At 47.6% G+C, this 20,898-nt stretch overlaps 1 protein-coding gene across 1 annotated transcript in view; it reads right to left on the bottom strand.

Moving 5' to 3' along the window:
- Cdh13 (cadherin 13) overlaps nt 1-20,898 on the bottom strand; it is a 1,037,872-nt gene that overhangs the window by 335,117 nt on the left and 681,857 nt on the right. The window lies entirely within an intron of this gene.

Raw genomic sequence — 20,898 nt, 5'->3', positions numbered from 1 at the left:
AGCGGTTAAGAGCCCTTAGTGTTTGTATAGAGGACCTGAGTCTGGTTCCCAGCACCCACACCAGTCACTCTTTAGGCCTGTGGGGCAGGGGGTGGGGTGGGGTGGGATGTGCAAATGAGGGGCACACTTGCACACATGCACACACAAACATAAATAAAAGGAAAGTAAATTTTTTTAAAAGAAAAGAATATTTGACATGTCATAGCATCGAAATATAAGATACTTGGGGAAGAAGTGAACAGCAGAGACCGCGCGCTTGCATGATGCAAACGATAAGACATCACAGAAGTGAATTAAAGATTCCAGGTGAATGGAAAGGTAGCCCTTGCTTCCCGATTCTGAGCCTCAGCCTTGCTAGAATGGTGGTGCACCTCAAGTTGATCTATGTGTCCATTCAATACAACCTTCATCAAAATCTTATTTTTTTTCCCCCAGGCAGAAATCTACAAGTCGATTCTAGAATTCATATGGGAATATGAAGGACTCTGAAGAGGCAAAGCTATTTTTGCAAAACAGAAGCAACCCGAAAGCCTGCGCATGCTGAGCTGCCAGTTTGCACCAGGGTAAGGTGCTGGGATAGAAGACAGATAACGGGTCCCGATGGAGAGTGGAGATATTGGTAAGCCAGTGCGCTGCAGACAGGGATGCAGAAATGCCGCAGCCACTCTGGGGGAAATTTCTCGAAAGGTTAAGAGAGACCTGCTTTAGGACAGATCCTCAAGACAAATCAAGTCCGCAGAGGTGACTCACACATGAATAGTCAGGGTTCGTTGTTCACAATAAAACTTTGTGGTGTCATAAATGAATGGACAGATTAAATGCAGTGACATTACTGTGTGAAAATGCAAATGAGCCAAATCCATCCATCACAATATCCTTATTATTAATTTTATTTATTTATTTATTTATTTATTTATTTATTTATCTATCTATTTATATCCCAAATGTTGCCCCACTTCCTGGGCCCCCTCCAAGAGTTCTTCACCCCATCCCCCCTTCCCTTTGCTTCTGAGAAGCTGCTCTCCTACCCACCCACCCAATCCCACCTCACCATGCTAGCATCCCCCTTCCCTGAGGTATCAAGTTTCTACAGGCTTAAGTGCATCCTTTCCCACTGAGGTCAGACAAGGCGGTCCCCTGCTATGTATGCAGCAGTGACCACAGACCAGCCCATGTATGCTCCTTGGTTGGTGGCTTCGCCTCTGGGAGCTCTGAGGAGTTCAGGTTAGTTGATACTTTTGTTCTTCCTCTGGGGTTGCAGCCCCCTTCAGCTCCTTCAGTCCTTCCCCTAACTCTTCCATGGGGCCCCCAACTCTTCCCTTGGCTCAGTCCAATGGCTGGCTCTAAGTATCCACATCTGTTTCAGTCAGCTGCTGGTAGGACAGCCATGCCAGGTTCCTGTCTGCATGCACAATGTGTCCTCCGTAATAGTGTTGGGGTTTGGTGCCTGCACACAGGATGGATCCCAAGTTGGCCTGGTCTCTGGGTGGCCTTTCCTTCATCACAATATTCTTAAGGAATATAAAATACTGAAGTGTTGATAGACTTATGATGTGGGTAAACCTTAGGAACATCACAATAAAGGAACAAAAACACCAGACACAAAGACAGTATGTTAGATAATTCCATGCCTGTAAAAACATCCAGAACAGGCAAAGCCACCGAGTAAGAGCCGTGTTTCCCCAGTACTGGGTGTGACAGAGGAATGAAAAAAGATGGCTCGTGAGCACAAGGTTTTCATTTTAAAGATATACTTTTTAAAAAAGAATTATGTGAACGTGTGTTTATCTCTGTGTGGGTATGTGCACATGAGTACAGTTCCCAAAGAGGCCAGAAGAGGGCATCAGATACCCTGGTGCTGGAGTTATAGGCATTTATAAGCTATGCGATGTGGGTGCTGAGAACCAAACTCAGGTCCTCTGTAGAAGCAGAATGAGTTCTTGACTGCGGAACGGTCCCTCCAGCTCTATGATTTAATTTGAAAGGTAAAACATTCTACAATTGATTGAGGTGGTAACTGTAGAACTTATGATTACATTCCCAAGTCACAAACTTACTATTTCAAAGGGGCAAGCCACAGCATGTATGTATTATGTTACAGTAAAGGTATTAGACGCCGCAAAAGACACAGGGAAACAAAGAGGCTCTAGGCTTGGAGTGTGCCTCTAGTGAAAAGGTGTCCTGTGTGCGACTTGAGGCTCTCACGTTTACCTTCTTAATGATACCTATGGGATGAGTGTCAGACCATGAAACTTTGTCTGTCCCATACCCCGTACACCACAGGAATTCTGGAATGGAAGGTGGTCCACAAGAGACTACATTTTAAAACTAACACTCATGCAGCCTGGCTGCTAGCAGACAACGGAACACTGCCTGAGGTGTGGCCCACTGACAGCTGTATAGGGGTGGCAGCAAACTTCTCTTCATTGAGGAGAGTGGTGGTTTATCTGTGTGTAGGTCCATGCCATCTCCACAATGAGTGATATCATCGCTCTTCTGAGTAAGTGAAGGGAGGTTGAGCAGATGGTGGTTGGGCTTCTGAGAGGGAAAAGGGACCTGGGAATGACTTGCAAAGCCCTTTAATGCATCTAAGGTGATCCCTTCAATGAGGAGGCCATGTACAATATCAAAAATATCAAAATGTCTCCTAACCACAGGAGACAGCCATTGCTCCATGTCCCTAGGTCAATGATCCTGTTTCAAGGGTGAGGCTGGAGTTGGGGGTCTTGAGAAGTTCTGAACTGGGGGTTCGCTGGCAGCTGAACTTTTGTCAGTCGCTGGACACTTAGTAAGCTCATTCTTTCATTTATTTCGCCGGGTTGTAGGGGGCAGCTTTGCTCACTGCTGGTGTGTGCAAAAGGGGTAATAAAGTCCCAGACTGAATGCACAGAACACATGACCACCAGTACCTGTGGTCAGAAGTCTGCACCCAGAGGAGCTGAATCAAGGTCTCAAGGGTTTCCTATGGGAAGATCAGGAGAAAGGCCCTCTTCAGAGATGGAGGGTTTCCAACCTTGCTTCCCATGTGGCCTACTTTCAGGACAGCCATGGGTGGGATTTGCTCTGCATCTCAAGATAGGAGACACTCAGAAGGACTTCTGTTCCCTCTCCTGTTCTCCTGACCATTGCTGCCTCCCCCTCTCCCTCCCTTTCCCGCCCTCTCTTTGTCTGTCTCTGTCTCTGTCTGTCTCTGTCTGTCTCTGTCTCTGTCTGTCTCTGTCTGTCTCTGTCTCTGTCTCTGTTTCTCTCTCTCTCTCTCTCTCTCTCTCTCATAGCTCTGCTGTTTTTCTCGAAATCAGTTTGTTGCCTCAGATTGCTTTTATTTTGATTGACAAGCCATAAGTGTATATATACAGGGGTTAGGACGTGATGTTTTGATATGTGTTTACAATGTGGCGTGATTAAATCCAACTGATTAATGCATCCATCATCCCAAGCCATCCTGTCACTTCTGATGCTGTGGGTGAGTTCTGAGGATGTTTTGCCTGGGAAAATTAACCAGCCACAGACGGGTCAGCACTGCGTGTCATGTGTGGAGTCTAAGAAAGTTCATCTCCCAGAAGCAGGGAGGACGGTGGTGATGAGGGGATGGGGGTGGGGAGAGCCAGAGCTGGGACTTGATCAAGAGGTGCAAAGTATTAGTGGGCAATAGAGCGAACTTTGGGTGTTCTGCATGACCGAGGGACTATAGTCTAACATAGCGTGTTTTTTTATTTCTTCCTCTGTGCTTAAAGGCTCAAGTGATTATTTTGGTTGGCCTGGGTAGCCCAGGAAGGTGCCCCATCTTTGAGATCAGATGGTGAATAACTGTAGTTATATGGGAAGGGTCTCTTTGGGCACGTGGTAAAACCTACCACAGGCATAGCCCTAGGTCTTGGAAACTGGAGACCAAATATCTGCATATCACTGTGTGATGGCTGTGTCCTGTTTTGTGTTATGAAGGAGGGTTCTGCTATGTAGCTCTGACTATGGATCCCGCTGTGTGGACCGAACTGGCTTTACACCTGTCACAGTTCTCCTGCTTCCTTTTCTGCAGCTGAGATCACAAGAGTGTGCTGTAATGACTGACGTGGTTAACTGCATTTCAGCCTGGCTGGGCTACTCAGCGCCCAGACACAGTCACATGTTCTTCTGGGCCCGTCTACAAAGGGCTTTACGGATGACATTATTTGATTCTGTAAACTGAATAAAGACAGTTATTCTGCCTGAAGTGTATCGGCCTTATCCAATCAGCTGACGGGAGAGCAGGATTAAAAGGCTGAACAAGAAAGAGTCTCCCCCTGCCTCCCTGTGCAGCCAGGATGCTGGACTTTTCGGTCTTTAGACTGAAGAGAGACACCAGCTCTTCCCAGGTCACAAGCCCACCTACTCTTGGGCCAGAAGCTGCAGCTTTTGATCTCTGGTTCTTAGGCCTACGAACTCAGCTAGAACCGCACTTCAGCTTCTCTGGGTCTTCAACCTGCTGCCTGTGGATGCTGTGACACCTCAGCCTTCATAATCGCACCAGTGAATCTTTCTTTAAAAGACTTGATTTTTTTTTAATGTGTGTGTTCTGTGTGCATCTATGCATATGTGGATGCAGGGGTCCAAGGAGTCAAGCAGACAGCATAGGAACACCCTGGAGCTGGACTTTCAGGCAGCTGTAAGTCGCCTGACATGGGGGCCAGAGACCAAACTCAGGTCCTTGCCAACATCAGCAAGCCTTCTTTAACGGTTGAGTCGTCTCTCTAGCCCATGACCCGGTTCTTGATAATAAATCTCTTGGGGCTGAAGAGCTCCCTCAGCAGTTGAAAGCAGTGGCTACTCCGGCAGAGGACCCGTGTTTAGTGCCCAGCACCTAGCATCTATATGGCTCACAAATGTCCCCAACTCCAGGTCATGGGGATCCAATACCCTCTTCTGGCTTCCATAAGCTTGGCAATATACCTATAAGGAAGAACACTCATACAAAATAAAATAATACAGTCTAAAAATAAATACTCAGGCATGCATAGTTGTATACACACTACACACACACACACACACACACACACACACACACACACACACACACACACACATTTCTGCTTTTCTGGAGAACCTTGACAAAAATCCAAAAATGAAAAACCAAAATGAAACAAAAAAAAAACAAACAAAATCCCCACCTTCCATTGACCCCTGGACGGATCAAGCACTTGTGGCCCTGGTCCCCTTCCTCTTATGGGTCAAGGGCTGAAAGTTGCCTCATTTCTACTGATCTTTGCTTGAAGTGGATGCGTTCACAGGGTGTAAAGGGAAACTTGAGGGTTACCACGAGAATCATGTGAGTCCTCTGCTCCTTATCTACAAATGAGAATTTCTTTATACATTTCTTGGGGCCATGAAGGACTGGAATGAAGTGAAATACACAGGAAAGTCATAGCTTTATATCTGGACTCTTACAGCTGCCCTGAAGTTGGCTCCTTAACAGTAAGTGGGGAAGAGAGGGAGGGGCTCCCAGGGCTTTCTCACAGCCACATTCAGTCTTCATTAGATCCATCAGCAGACAACACCTTTGTCATCTTTTGTCTGGGCTTATGACATCCACCTTTGGTATCTCTCATGACTAATTTTCCACCAGGGACTTGGAAAATAAGATCCTCACAAGGAGAGGTAAAAATGAATGAAACTTTAAAATTTCTGCATCTGATTCCCCAAAGGACACTTTGATGCATTCTGCAAACATTTCCTTCTTTGTGTATTTGCTTTGTGGAAGAGATTAGTAGGAGGAGATTAGTGGGAGAGGGAATTCTAAAGGGATTGGCAGTGTGGTCCCTGTTTTCAAGTTGCTGACAGACTTCCCTGGATGATGCTTTTAATATTCACTGTCTTGCTCTCTGGTCCTTTCACACTGCCTCTGCAGTTCCCAGTCATTGTCTGGAAGAAAGGACACCACTTCCCAGATGTCTTTGACTGTCCAGTACTCGGTACATCAAAGATGCCTTCACACACACACACACACACACACACACACACACACACACACACACACACACACTTGGTCTCCAGATTGCACTGTTCTCATGGTTTTACCAGTAAAGAAATGGTTTTATTGGTTTGATCCCCACCAATTAATTCTCTGGTTACCAATAAAAGCATAGAAAAAGTTTCTTCTTTACTTAAAAGTCTAATGAAGACCAATCTCCAGCTAACCCTGAACCCATTCTCATACCCTCCTCCTTGGTTCACCACACAGGCATACCCATATATGATCACTATAGTGTGGCAATTTCCTCTAAATTGAAACATTCCATTCCAGAGGCAAGCTCATTAACACTCAGCCAGTTCTAAGGGAAGGTTAGTTAGGACATAGGAAATATACAATTTACAAATCTCAGGAAAATCCTGAAACTTACTAAGATTCACAAAGCCATCTTTTCCTCGTGGTTGAGTAAGCTGTGAACATTGCTGGGGACAGGAAACTACATGACCTCTTTAGATGCCTGAGAATTATTCAGGGAGCTTGAGGGATGCAATTTCTATGGGTCATCACCCATGTTGGGGTGACTTTGCAGTGATGTAGCTGCCTTTGAGTCATGCATGCTCCTGTAAGTGGCCCCTCACCTGTATTCCTTAAGTAACCCAAGTAACCACTTTACCCAGATGGACTTTGGTAGTATCATTACTTGAATCTGTTATGAGTTTCCTATCTAGGGTGAGTAGGTATTTGTTCATGTCTCCCCAAGAAGAGTGTCACAAAATGCATGTACACACATGCAACTACATGTTCTACAAGGGTTCCTTCAGCAGCTTTGGGTCATCATAAGACAAAGTTCTGCTCTGTCTTGAGGACTTATGCTAGAGAGTTTGACTTCCTACGGAGTATGTGGACAATGCCCTTCCCATCTCCCTTTCTTCTTCCTGAAGTTGCTAGAGTTGAGATGGGTCTTCCAGCAACGTAGCAAAGTCCCAAGACTCACAGAAATGCCAGCTGTCAAATCTCTGAAGCCTGGGGTGAACTGCCTGCCACCTTCCTGAAATAGGACAAAAGGCAGCTGGGATGGTGAAGCCCTCCTCAGCCACCTGCTGGGGTTAAGCCCCTAATTGCTAGCTTGTTACCTGCAGCCAAAAGCACTCCTGACTGGTACCTTAACAGATCAATTTAATCTCTGGGTCCCTGGTTACAGCTTTTCTAACTCAACTACATTTTCTTTTGCTGATGTTTGCCCTTTTCAAAATGTAGTTTGACCTTACCCTTTAAGACGTAATTAGAACCAGACAGGGCTGGTTTGTTTCACGCCAGGAGGATAAATCCCCTCAGACAGAAATGACCTTGAATGGCACTGTTGTCTGCACACATGCACTGGCCAAACCATACGAAGTTTCTTCTCACTCTTTCTTTCTTTCTTTCTTTCTTCCTTTCTTTCTTTCTTTCTTTCTTTCTTTCTTTCTTTCTTTCTTTCTTTCTCTTTCTTCCTTCCTTCCTTCCTTCCTTCCTTCCTTCCTTCCTCCTTCCTTTCCTTCCCCTTCCTTCCTCCTTCCTTCCCTTGCCTGCCTGCCTTCCTTCCTTCCTTCCTTCCTTCCTTCCTTCCTTCCTCCCTCCCTCCCTTCCTTCCTTCCTCCCTTTCTATCTGCTTGCCTGTTGCCTCTTCCATCACCAATAAAATGAACACTTCTATTTAGATGCACGGTCTCGGCTGGGAAAAATACCGGAGGCTTATGGTAGAGAAGTGTGAATAAAGTTACATTAGTCTTATCAAGGAGAGCCCAAGAGCATGCTAAGGAGTAATTAACCCACACAGAGGCTGAGGAAATGCTGTCTCTTTGAGGTCAGACAGATCTGACTCACATGGCTCCTCTTCTGATTGTCTGTTTCAACCTTTCTGAGCCTCCGTGCCCTCCTGAGGAACTCAGAGACAACACTTCAGCTTTATTGGGAGTACAAAAAAAAGGATGATGAATTGGGAAGTGGTTGTCTTGGCAGGGGGCAAGCCTTGGAGGCTCCTGATGGAGCAGGGATGTCTAAGTCCTCCACAGAGAGTTGTTGAAGGGTGAAGGAGAGCTGAGTCACACAGACACATACACACACACAGACAGACAGACAGACACACACACACACACACATATACACCACAGTCAGTCAGACACATAATCACCCCCACACCTCCACAGTCAGTCACACACACACACACACACACACACACACACACACACAATCTTGATCCAAGAAGGCAAGAATGTTCACAGAAATGAAGTTCCCAGAACCTATCTTTCTCTAAAGGCATACCCATAGCTGGGACATTACCCCCATGGGTGGACAGAAACCCAGGTCTCCCAGGAGTCAGAGGTCTCAAGCTTCATACCCTTCCTGATAAAGGGGGATAGATCTTTGGGTGGACATCCAGTCATCATTGGCAAGAAGAGAAAAGTATTGTCCTCTGAAAACCTCCTAGAGCCATCCTGATATTCCCAACACCATTCTTTCTCTCTCCAACCCTTTGTAAAAAAAATCCTCAGGCCAGGGCATTGTCCCAAATAGTAGCTACCAAGTGACGTGTGTTGCCAGAATGTTCCCAGGTCATCAGAAGTAAAGTAGTAAGTTCTATATCACGATGATAACAGGATGTCAAGAAAATGACACCAAAGAATGCTTCCATTGTGAAGCACCGAGCGTTTTTAATTGTTTGGTTTTTGAAACAGGCTCTTGTGGCTCAGGCTGGCCTCAAACTCATTGTGTAAACTGTCCTTGATGTTCTTCTGATCCTCCTGCCTCTGACCTAGGATAAAAGTATGCACTATCACAAGCGGTTTAAATGGTGCTGGGTCTGAGGATCAAACACGGGGCTTCCTTCATGCTGGGCAAACACTCTGCCAACTTTGGGGTCTGCCACAGCTTGACTCCTTTGTTTTTCTGTTTTTAGCTAATAAAAACATCAAGTGAAAAGGAGACCCCAGAATGCTTCTGGAAAGAACTCGAAGGCTAGAGAGAGAGAGAGAGAGAGAGAGAGAGAGAGAGAGAGAGAGAGAGAGAGGAGAGAGAGAAAGAGAGAGAGAGAGAGAAAGAGAGAGAGAGGAGAGAAAGAGAGAGAGAGAGAGAGAGAGAGAGAGAGAGAGAGAGAGAGAGCCCATTTCTATTCCCTTGGAGACTAAGTTTCTGATTATTATTCTACACCTAGGGATAAGACAAGCATATGAGGCAGTGGCCACTTGTCTCTCTTAGTCAGCATAGACAGCGATTGAGAAAGCAGGCTCAAAGTCCAATCGTCTGGGCTATATTGTTTACTGGTTGAGTGACACTGGCTATGTCCGCTGCTGTAAGATTTGATTCCAACTGCAGAAAATCCACCAAAAGAACGGCTCAGGTGAAGGGGAAGCTTCCTATTCTCTTGTGCAAAGTGATTCCATCGAGCTGTGGGGCTGGCCTGGTACTCCACAGGCATCAGAATTTAGCCTCTTTCCAGCTTTCATCTTATATTGCTAGTACATGGTTTCAGCTCTTGGGGCTCCCTCATGGTGCAAGGTGATGGTCAAAGTGCAAGCCATCTCGCCTGCATCCCTCACAGCAAAAGGAAGGAGATAAGAAGAGGATGCTCTTGCCAGCTGAGTTAGTTCCCATAAGTCTAATTCACAGCCCTTCTTATAGCTTATTGGTCAGTCTGTCATCCCATGACCATGGGAGGCGGAGCAGTTCTATTTTATATGGACCCATTGTTCTTGGTATACACTACACTGTTACCGATGGATGCCAGCGAACTAGAAGCTGAGGAAGGAGTCGACGCTTTCTTGGACAAGATGTTTTCCAACACTCTGAAGATGAATTTCTTGCTAGTACCAGCATCTACCTCCCTGGGGGACCAGCATCAACCTCCGTAGATTGCAAGAATGAGTCAGTCTGGTGCACAAGACTGCTGTCTCCATCCCCCACCCCTGTCCCCAGCAAGAACTTCAGCCACAAGGTGCTCACAGCTCCTACTGGCTGCATGCCAATGAGAAGGCTTAGCAGAAGGGGCCTGGAGCTCAGCACAGAGACCCTTTACGTGGTTTCTTTGCTCTGGGCCACAGATTTGAGTGTCCTACTGAACATCTTCACACCCTCTGCCTAGGATTGGATCTCATCTGCCCACTTCAGCCCATGGACAATTTGAGCCGAATTAATTCTTTACACAGGGGCTACACCAGGCCTTGTGAGATGGCTTCCCTAGTCTCTCAGCACTAAATGCCGACGGTACCCTCCTCTTCTCCATGGCAGCCACCAAAAGTTATCTCCTGAGGACAAAAACCATCTTAAATTGAGACACTGCTCCAGATATCTGTAGCTACAGAACCCACCTCATCCAGGAGAAGGCGCCTCTGGATCCTCTCTGTTTTATAAGCACACGGTGGGACAACATTTCCAGGTAAACCACGGGAAAATGTAGTGAATTTGACTAAATTAATTCCTGATATACATATACATGGACACACATACACACACACACACACACACACACACTCTCTCTCTCTCTCTCTCTCTCTCTCAAATGTCCCCACCTCTGGCTCTAGCTCATCACTCCAGTGAGTCCCTCAGCATGGTCCTGCCCCAGGCACCATGCACCTGACACTGACCCCACCTGACACTGCAGATGTGAGAGAAAACGAAATAAACCCACCAAGGAGTAGCGGGTGGAGTTTGGTGCTAAGGGACCAGGTAAACACATCCCTGAGATTCTGGAGTGAGAGACTTTTCCTGAAGGCACAGAGCCTGATGGCACAAACACAAGCCCAGGCTACCCTAAGAGGAAGCACCCATGCTAGCACCCTGATAGAAAGCACAACCCCGTGAAAACCAAAACCTCACCCCAGAAAGAAGAAAACCAGAGCAAGGGGAAAAAAACCCACAAACATTCCCCCAGTCTGATTTTGGAGAACTCTTTGAGGAGAGCCAGTCTCCTGAATAATGAAGCAGCGTTGGGTACTGTGTTCAGCTTGAATAAAAAAAATATGCAGTTGTAATTAAAGCAGGAAGGCTACAAGTCTATTAAAGTTTTTTTTCTTTGATACTGGAAAACTCAATTCACGGCCTATATTTCATAAAACATACACTTGAAAGGGATTTTATATGCCCTTTCCCCACAGAATTTAGCAGACGGAATCTCTTTCCACTTACTGAAGATTGGAGGTGGGTCTATATATAATTCACTAACGGCATCTTAAGAAATTCACTGGTTGTGAAGGTGAGGACCCTGGATCAACGGGAGCCGAAGCCCTGGACTTTGCCCTCAGAAAGAATCTGGTTCTCAGAGCAGTGGGGGGGGGGGGGGAGGCGGAGGTGGCCATCAGGAGTCCTGTTCGCTGATGGCCCCCGCTTGCCTCGTGGAGCCTCAGTTCTCCTTGAAAATCTCCAGATCTACCACTAGGGGGCAGATCTGGCTGCATGGAGAAGGCATTGAGCTGGGCTGCTGAGTGACCTGCAGGGTATTAAGGGTATGGGAGGTGCGTTTGATCAAAATGTATTATATGAATGTACAAAATTGTGAAACCATAAAACGTTGATTATTAAAAAGGAAGAAGATGGGTGTTGTTCTCCTCCCCACCCCGGACCCTGCACAGATAAGGAACTGTTTCCTAGAATTTGAGTGGCACCTGTGTCTTCATCGTGACATTGTATGCTGGGTGTGAAGGTTTCGGGAGAGTGGGAGGAAATGACAGAGTGCAGTCACTGGAGTCACAGAAGTCTAAGCTGGACCCTAGCTGTGTCACCCGTGAGCTCGGAAGCACTAACCTAAACCTAGGAGCTCATGTGAGTTCAGTCCTACAGCAGTCATGGGGAGTGAACTGACAGCTAAGGAACGAGTAGTCCAGGGTCTACAAAGAGCAATGGAATAGAATCTACTCAAGTTCCTTGCTGTTTCACTCCAGGCAGAAGCATCTTCCTCCCTCTACTCCGGAATGGCTCTCCGGAGCAGGCGCACTACAGCGTGTGTGGAGCATGCGCACTTCCGAGTGTATTACCCGCTGAGGTCCCCGTGTATCTGCAGGTTGTATGGGGTAGGACTGGCCTTAACCCACCCCAACACCGGGGTCCTCAGGCTCACGCTCAGAGCTGAGAAAGAAAACAGAAGGCAGAATCCAGCTCACACCTGGGGAAAATTTATAAACCTATTAAGGTTTACAGTGCTGCCGTAATTCCATAAAGACGGTTTCGGGCACAATAATCCAGCATCATAAAGTGGCACAATGTGTAGTAATCTCCCATTTGTCAGGGGATCACCACAGAAGTCGGGTGTGACCTCTGGTCTCTTTCCTTACCCCTGTGCTTCAGACAGCAGAAGTCCTCTTATGCTGGGATCACTAAGAGCATTGCTGTTGTTGTTGAGAATTTCACATATGCACATGTTTTAACCAAGTCCGTACCCATTTCCTTCTTTCCAAGTGTGGCCATATTCTACCCCACCACCCGTCTCTCTCAACTTCACATACTCTCCTTATTTCCCCTTAAGTCACTGAACCCACTTGGTACTGCCTATGTGTGCATGGCTGTGGGGCTGTCTCCTGGAACTTGAGCAGCTGTCCCAGGGCTGCACCCCCAAAGGAGGTGGATTCTTCTAAGATCATTCTTGGTCCCCATGCCACAATCAAACCAGACTCTCCCAGTCTCCCCAGACTTATCCACCATAGCTTCCGCTCTGACATTCCCACAGATGTCCAAAGTAGATGATCAGGCCCCAGGGACAGATTCCAGGGGCACCTGTGGGCACACATCCCACAGCAACTCAAGGACTTGTTCAACCATCATCAAGTGGCCACAGTGGCTGGAGATTTCTGGTGGATCCATTCCTTCACGTGGTTTTGAATGACTGTGTTGCTTCTGAAAATATTTGATGCAACTCTACCCCGTCGGCACTCTACTATGCTAGTGACCAAGTGTGTTAGATTTCAGTTTTACTTTCAAATACTTGACATCCCAAATCCTCCCTGCCTTCAAATGATGGTGAGTGACACAGAGAAGGAGTTTTGAGCTTGAGTCCAAAACAGCTCCAGAAGTTTAATGAGCAAGGCCTACCAGACATTTACCTTAACACAGGAAGAAATGACAGGAGCCACATCTCTCCAGTTCACCTGGATCTGAAGGACCTCCTGAAGAGGGGGATCATGGATGCTGGCCAGGGGGGAGACAACATCCAGGCTCACTCAGGATGATAACCCCAGGGTCAGAGAAAAGGCAAGCAGCGAGGTGACGCCTATCTCCTGGACTAACCTCCAACACCCATATGGTAGGACGGCTGTAAGTGGGATGGGAGGGAGAGTGTCTGAAGCCATGTATATTAATGGTGATGTGCGCACTGGCTGGGGTACCCTTCTACCAGACTGAGGGGTCCAAACATTCTCCCTTCAGTAGACCCTCTAGCATCCAACAGGGTGGAGTCCTCTTGCCAATATAGTCCTATTTTAATGTTTTAATCTCCCACACGTCATTTTTTGATATTTTATGTATTTACATTTCAAATGTTATCCCCTCCCCGCCTCTCCCATTCCCCCTGCCCTCTTTCCCTGCTTCTATGAAGATGCTCTAACTCCCACCCACCCACCCCCACCCCAATGCCCTGGCATTCCCCTACGCTGGGGAGGGTGGAGTACTCTTGCACCCAATGGCGCCCATGAGAGGAGGTGAATATGAAAGAATGAAGACCCAGGGAGCCAGAGTGAGGAGTTAATGGGCTTGGTTCTGAGAGATCTCTGTTAGCTAGGGGACATTCATGCTGACACAGTTAAGAGTCACTGCAGAGATTCTCTTTCTCGGATGACCAAGAAGAGTCAAGAGGTAGCCAAGTTCAGAGACTACCTTGCATGCCTTGTGTTTCTGGAATATTCCCCCTTGGGAACTAGTCTCTGGTTGGATTATACGGCTCTTTGATAACATTATTTTCTGACCAATTGTACTCAAATGATATGCTAATAACATTCTTCCTGGGCTACGCTCCTCTACCAAGGCTCTGGCTCTGGCTTGAGGAGGCAGGCAAGCCTCAGCAGTTGTGGGCCTCTAACTTCGCCACAAAACCCAAGGAGAAGGCCATACTGAGACGGCTTCACCTTGCTTGAATGCAGATAAAGACACCAGTGCAAAACCTTGTGGATACTGAGCAAAGTCCAGGGAAACACGTGAGTGACAATTCTCATCAGTATGTGTATGTGTGGAGGGAGAAATGATTCTATCCTAATTCCTGAGCTGAGCTGAGATATACAATAAAACCCCCTGATTACAAGCACTGCCTGAACATGGATCAAACTGTAATAAGGCTTATTCTCCATCTTGCCAATCTGACTCCTACCCTACATGATTTGCCACAAAAGTAGGTAAGGGACAAGTGGGTAAGTGCTGCCCTGTAGAACTATGGTAAGTTCAAAGAAGAGTAACCTCTCTGGGGACTGGCCAATGAGATGACAGAATACCAGACACCGGCAGGCTGCCACAGGGACCAACCAAGCATTTTCAAATTAGCAATAGTGGACTACAGAAAGTGACCTACCTATGACCAGGTCAAGTCCCATTTCTGTTGTCCCACTGCGTGGAGATGCCCAGGGAGAACCTGGAAATCAGCTAACACAGATGGTTCTCTCTATACGGTGACTGACTTGACATGATGTTTTTTTTTTTTTTTTTAACTAAAAGATGTTGAGAAAAGTTAAATTCTCTTTTTAAAATATTCATGGTTAAGAAAACGCATGAAGTGGCTATGGCTGAATACTCTGGAAACTGTGAGATCGGCTAGGGCAGAAGATAATGAGGGAGAACGTGATTTGAATGTCTGACACACCATTAAGGGGAAATCTACTATGAGAAAAGAGGGCGCCATAAAAGAGGCTTGACTTCCACCAGCCCATCATGGCTAAATGGAGATTTAATACTGAGGCAGGTATGAAATATCAGCTCTCGATATCCGGGCCTTCCTTACGCTGAGCTGGGTACCAAAGAGCAATCACGAGAGTCACAGTCAACTTTACTCAAATGGCTCAAACCATTTTGCTGCCAAGACGTGTTGAACTCTCAGGATGGACAACTGTTCCGAAGGACAACTGATTTAGTTATCTTTCCTCATGTCTGGCCAGGTCAGAAGTCTTTCAAAATGAGACAGACCATACCTGGAAGAACCTGGGGTGAAAATGAATGGGAGACGTCCCTGGGTTCACATCACCCCTTCACAGAGGGGATGTGGTGGTTTGAATATGCTTGGCCCAGGGAGTGGCGCTATCATGAGGCATGGCCTTGCTGGAGTGGGTGTAGCCTTGCTGGAGTGGGTGTGGCCTTGCTGGAGTGGGTGTGGCCTTGCTGGAGTGGGTGTGGCCTTGCTGGAGTGGGTGTGGCCTTGCCGGAGGAAGCGTGTCACCTTGAGGAAGGGCTTTGAGACCTTTCTCCTAGCTGCCTAGAGAACAATCTTTTTCTGTCTGCCTTCAGAACAATTAGAGAACTCTCAGTTCCTCCTGCACCATGCCTGCCTGGGTGCTGCCATGTTCCTGCCTTGATGATAATGGACTGAACCTCTGAACCTGTCAGCCAGCCCCAATTAAATGTTGTCCTTTATAAGAGTTGCCTTGGTCATGGAGTCTCTTCACAGCAGTGGAAACCCTAACCAAGATAGGGGTTTCCCTCTGTACAAAATGGGGTTCAGCCACTCCTGCATTAGATATTCCCTCTGGCTCTGATGTTGTGCTGGCCACAACTTCAGCTCATCTCTTCTCCATTGCTCTCTCCTCATGTGTCTGTGAGTACCAGTGGGGATGGATAATGTCTGCCCCCTTCCCATGGGGTCCCTCAGAGCTTAGCCCTTGTTGGCACATGCAGTATCTTTGGGGAAAATATTGGATGGAAAAGGAAGAAAACAGAGAGCAAGGCAGTGTGGGAGCCGTGGGGGGTGTCGAGGGGGTAGTTCCTGGTCTGGCCTGTTTTCTTCAGCATGGAGAAGGGTAAGGGGCAGCAATAGGCATTGGTCTTCCTCATGACTCAGACACGTACCTGAGGTTCAAGAAGGGAAGCTGAATGTGACCAACACATACGTGGACTGGACACACACGGTCCTTACATTACTTATGTTTCCGGATGCCTTTCAAGGCCCAGGGTGGAGTGTATTCTCCCAGTTTCCATTCAGGCCTGCTAAAGCCAGCCCCATGGGGAGCTCCTGTGTCCTTCTGGAAGGCTGCCTGGAAGCTCACATTCCAGTTTGCCTTCTCTACAGCTGACCAAAGTTCTATAAGCTAAAGTTCCCCTGGAGACAGTTTTCATCACCCTTAGATTTGCAGGATGAATGGTGGACAGCCTGGATCTCTAGACCTTTGACACTAGAATAATTCTAATGGGAGCTGGTAGATTTTCCTAGCACTTTTCCGGGGGCTTAAGGTCTACCTGCCCACCCTGACAGCCTCCCCACCACTTCCTGCTCTGCCTGACTTCCTTTCCTGGGCTTCCCTTCCCTAAAGGCCCCACACTTGCCCTTGATCCTCCCTTGGTGTATGCTAGGGGAAGCCCCAGTAGTTGTTCACCATTAGCCCTTCACAAAGGCTCCCAGGAGACTAGCAGGGACAAAAACATGTGTCCTGGCGCAGGAACTCTGGGAATCCTGAGTCCTCGACCTCTTTTCCTCCTCTTTAGTGGGTCTTGGAACCTGACTGGCTGGTGGAACCACCCCAGCCTGGACGGGGGCCCCATCGATCACCATCTGTAACTATGCAAAGGACTGAAAAGAACTGAAACTCCATTATTCTGTGCTGATGTACCTTCATCCAGGACCGATTTCCCCTAGAACAATACCCTGGAGTGTAGCGCTGAACAGCAGGGAGCTGTCTCCTGTCTGTTCCTGCAGATAAATACAGGTGACCTTCCTCTGTGACGGATGGGTACTGATGGCAGTTGGGTACACAGGGATGTGGCACTGGATCGTTGGGAAATGAATTCTCCTCCGTGCCAGCCACGTGTCTCTTTGCTTTAACTTTGCTGAGGGGAGCAATGTCAGAGCAACGAGAAAAATCTCGGCGTTAACAGCACCACTGTACACAGGCATTCTCTGAGCATTTGTTAAAGCCTATGCATGGATGCAGAATGCTGTCTCATTTCATCTCCACATCAGGGATTGATCCCCACATGAGCTAGCTACTGTTAGCCTGCTCCGTATTACGGACAAGGCAGTTGAGACTTTTAGAGGGTTCACGGGCTTGCCTGAGGTTAAAAAGTTGACTGGGGGGGGCAGGCATTAAACCCCATAATAAGGTTTATTGCTGGACCCAGAAGCAGTTGCATAATGTGTGGAGTTGGGTGCAAAATGACAGTAGTAACTCCTCCCCCCTCTCATCAAAAATTAAAAGCTTAGGGTCTTAGTGAGAGGGCAGTCAACAAGAAGGGTCTTTCCAGAGCACTAGGCTCTGTGAAGCTATGTAGGCTTCAGTCCATGCTGCTGGCCCCGGGTAGATGGAAACAAGTGATGAGATTACAATGAGGGTCTTCATGTCTTACCCTGCTTCTCCCAGATCGTCCCCAAAAGGCTCCCAATAACTCAAAAGGATTTGGGGGAGCTGAGCTGTTGGCCAAGAGGACTGTTCATCTTCCATCACCTGATAGAACTACATGAACACAAACATGTCCCAGGCTGGACCTGCTTAAAGTCTCAGGCTACCATCAGAGCATATCAGAACAGACCCATAGGCTGATGTCTCCTGGTCTTAGCCTCATGCAAGGTCCAAGAATGAATGAGGCTTGTGGTATATACACCGAGGTGATACAGACCCTGCTATTTTCAGACCCAGGACTGAGCAGGGCTGACAGAGGCTATGATGGTTACTTTTTTACTTATTATCTTGCCACAGTCTGGGATCTCTTAAGAAGAGAGTCTCAGTTGAGAGACTCTCGATGTGGTTGGCCTGTAAGCGTGTCTGTGGGAGATTGTCTTTACTGTTGCTGAGGTAAGAAGACGCATGCCATGGGTTAGGGCCTGAACTGTGTAAGAGGGAAGAAAGCTAGCTGAGCACAGAAAAGAAGCAGGCAACACAGGTGCATTCATTCATTCATTCATTCATTCACTCATTCATTCACTCACTCACTCACTCATTCACTCACTCACTCACTCATTCACTCACTCACTCACGCACTCACTCACTCACTCATTCACTCACTCACTCACTCCCTCACTCACTCACTCATTCACTCACTCACTCACTCACTCACTCATTCACTCACTCACTCATTCACTCACTCACTCACTCACTCATTCACTCACACACGCACTCACTCACGCACTCATTCACTCACACACTCACTCACTCACTCACTCATTCACTCACGCACTCACTCACTCACTCACCCACTCACTCACTCATTCACTCACACACGCACTCACTCACGCACTCATTCACTCACTCACTCACTCACGCACTCACTCACTCATTCACGCACGCACTCTCTCACTCACTCACTCATTCACTCACTCACTCACCCACTCACTCACTCACTCACGTACTCATTCACTCACACACTCACTCACACACTCACTCACGCACTCACTCACACACTCACTCACTCACGTACTCATTCACTCACTCACTCACTCACTCACGCACTCATTCACTCACTCACTCACTCACTCACGCACTCACTCACTCATTTGTCTGCTCTTGACTACAGGTGTAGCCAATGATCACAGGCTCCTGCACCCAAGACTTTCCTGTGATATTGGACTATAATTTTGGAATTGAAGATGAATATAACCCCTGTATTGCTTTTGGCCGGGATGTTTTTCATCACAACAGACATGGGTGTGGAACAAGAACAGCATCCTATTATCAAATAAGGCACCATCCTCCAAAATTTTCCACGGTCCTCCTGGTCTCTGGGAAGAAGGTAGCCAACTCCGGAATGGTAGATGAGAAGGAGCTTGGGGCTCAAAGCTCAAGACATGAACTCTGGACTCTTGGTTCTCTCATCTGTGAGACGAGGATTGCTGGACCCACCTCCCAGGGTAAGAAATGGTTAGTGGTGGAGAATATGTAGTACATAAGTCTCCCAGCATGCCACGAGGGCTCAGTTCAATGATAGGAGAGTCCAGTGGCTTTGTATAGTCAAGTTTGTGGAATAACCGAGATCGTGTGGGCAGGGACTTGGGAGATGGCTCCATTAGTCAAGTGCTTGAGACACAAGTGTGAAGACCTGAATTCCATCCCTCGCACCCCATGTGAAAACCTGGGCACCGTAGTGTACTTCTGTAACCCCAGCATTGAGAAAGGGGCGATGGGAGACACTGGGACTCCTTAACCAGCCAGAAGAGCTGAAACAGCCAACTGCAGGCTCAGTGAGAGACTCTGTCTCCAACAGAACAAAACAAAACAAAGATGGAGAAGGGAGAATGACGGGGGAAGACTCAACAAAGAAGCAGGGAATTGTAGACCTGGGAGAAGTAAGCACTTGGGTAGCCCAGGAAACACAGAAGACATGGCGTAACTTGAAAAGGATCTCGGTTGGGGAGAAGGTTAGAGGATGATGGGACCTCAGCCACCCTCACAATGCCCTGAGACTGCCTCCCCTTCAGTCTCCCCTGCAAGTTCTTTGCAGGGTGCTAATGAGCCTAGGCTGTTGTCCACTAAGACTATCTCCCCGCCTCTCCCAACCCCAGCATCTCCCTTCTTGACACCACATCTGACCAGTTCCTTCCCACGGCTGCTCTAGAGTTAAACTTAGAAGCTGCTGAGAGAAAGGAGAACAACAGCCAGGGCCATCTGCACCCCCAGAGGCATCCACTCCACACGGCAGTCCAAATCTTATGTATTTATGGAATAATATCAATCATAAAGAGAAGTGTGAGATGACTTATATTTCCGAGAGACATGGCCGCCCCCTAACCGGGTATCTTTGTGCATTAAGGAATTCAACATGCATAAAGGATTCAATTTTCTCCTTGAAAATATGACACAGATACAAAGCAATAGCACCTGAAACGTTCCTAAACTTCACGGAAGAGCACAGCCGTGGGAGGAAGATTGACCCTCATCTTATCACATACGTGTAACAGACAGAGACGGTCACGCTCACAGCCCCCAAGATGCACCACACACTTGAACGCCAGGATCACGTTTCTGGTCCATCCACATCCCAGACGCTGACCCTCAAGGTCTGGGGACCGTGCACAGCAGGGAGGAATCATTCTTGCTCTGCTCATACTCTGGCCTCTTTAATAGCTTTCTCCATCCATCTTGTCGACCTGCTCTGCCCCTCAGCTCCTCTAAGTAGTTGTCTGTAAACATCAAAATCGAAGTCTAGGGTCTTTTCTCATCAGAAGTCCCCTTTCCATCCAAAGAAGGCCCTGGAGAGGTGCCAGGAGGTCTACTTGGCCGGAAGTGATCTGACTTCACCCGGCTGCATCTCTCAGGCTTGTTACCCCATTTCTTTCCCTCCACCTCTCCCAGTAACACCCCCAGGGAAAACATACAGCAAAATCGCCATCATTGGTATAAAACACATTCGGATCTGGGGTGGGGGGCAGGGAGGGAGTGCCTGCTCCTTCCCTTTTGAGGATGTAGTGAAGAGCAGAGAGAAGGAGCGAGCTTGTGGAGCTAAAGGGAGGTTTTCGGCGTCTTGCATACCGTTATTCACCTGGTAGTCTGGGGAGGTTGCCATGGCAACACTTCCAAAACTCTCCACCATCTACATGTCATGGATACACCCCATCGATTCAACAAAGGCAGAGAACACAGCCCGAGTTGGCCTCCGTCTCCTCGATGGCTTGCCGACTGACTATTTTGGCCATTGTTTAGTCAAAACTGTAGAACCAACAACACTGACATTCTTAATGTAGGGCTTTCCCACTTAAATGTATCTCAGAGCCCAAACGAGAGCCGACTCCAGCAGGGATTTTCTGTCTCCTTTGTTCTTCGCCTTCACAGCTGTAAGCTCACGAGTGACTTTGTTTTTGCTGGACACTGGAT

Source organism: Rattus norvegicus, chromosome 19 (genome assembly GCF_036323735.1).
Source record: "Rattus norvegicus strain BN/NHsdMcwi chromosome 19, GRCr8, whole genome shotgun sequence".
NCBI lineage: Eukaryota > Metazoa > Chordata > Mammalia > Rodentia > Muridae > Rattus > Rattus norvegicus.
Note: the sequence above shows the minus strand (reverse complement) of the source record. Positions and strands in the feature narration are given on the sequence as shown.